The following is an 807-nucleotide window of genomic DNA, read 5'->3' as shown; positions in this document are numbered from 1 at the left end:
TGTAAGTGGTTGCCATGGGTACTGGCGGGGAGCACGGACAGAACATGACATACGCCCAGCACCGGATATGAGGGCATGAGGGAGATAGATAAAAAGCAGGCTTCACGAAGGACCTTGATCTGTCTTGGGTTTTGCCAGGATAAGAGAGTGACTTCAAGAGTGAGGCAGATTTGGGCACAGGTTTGTCATGCCCGAAGTGCCCTGGGAAAATCAGATTCATACTTACAGCTTGTGAGGAAACAGGAAAGTGAGAGGAAAAACCTAAATGTGCACATATTCTTACCCCTTGTGTATGAGATGTTTACTTGGTGATTTGGTGTGATTTTTGCTTCTGAAAAGAGTGATACTGCTATGGACTACGATATTTCTTGACTGTGATTCTCATTAGAAGAACCGCAGCATTGTGTGTTACATTTTTTATACCCAGTCATCAACATTGGGTCAGACATTGCTGTTTGAGAATAACTTCCAAATCAACTTTAGTTCTTTTTATTGTTCAGTTTACATTATCAGAAAGGGAGGACTGTCGTTTGGTAATATCAGTGCTAATAGAAAAACTATATTGACCTGTAAAAGGCAGGACATGTGAAGTGATTGTTTTAATTTTTTATATGATCTCAAGCAAAATAAGCATAAATACATCAGAAAATAGAGAAAATGAAAGCATATATTTTATTTGCCTCAACAAGTGTGTGGATGGAGTGCTTATGAGAAGCAAATTAAGGAGCAATGGTGCATCATGGTTGCTACTAGCAGCTCACAGCTGAGTGCTTTTTCTCCTTATTTTTGAAATCTGTCATGACTCCT

The 807-nt window shown here is 39.7% G+C and overlaps 1 protein-coding gene across 1 annotated transcript in view; it reads left to right on the top strand.

The window, feature by feature from the left end:
• The window catches only part of LOC119594592 (ankyrin repeat domain-containing protein 11-like), a gene marked incomplete in the record, with an annotated part of 34,234 nt that overhangs the window by 714 nt on the left and 32,713 nt on the right, over window positions 1-807 (top strand).

This window comes from Penaeus monodon, chromosome 34 (assembly GCF_015228065.2).
Source record: "Penaeus monodon isolate SGIC_2016 chromosome 34, NSTDA_Pmon_1, whole genome shotgun sequence".
NCBI classification, from domain to species: Eukaryota; Metazoa; Arthropoda; class Malacostraca; order Decapoda; family Penaeidae; genus Penaeus; species Penaeus monodon.
Note: the sequence above shows the minus strand (reverse complement) of the source record. Positions and strands in the feature narration are given on the sequence as shown.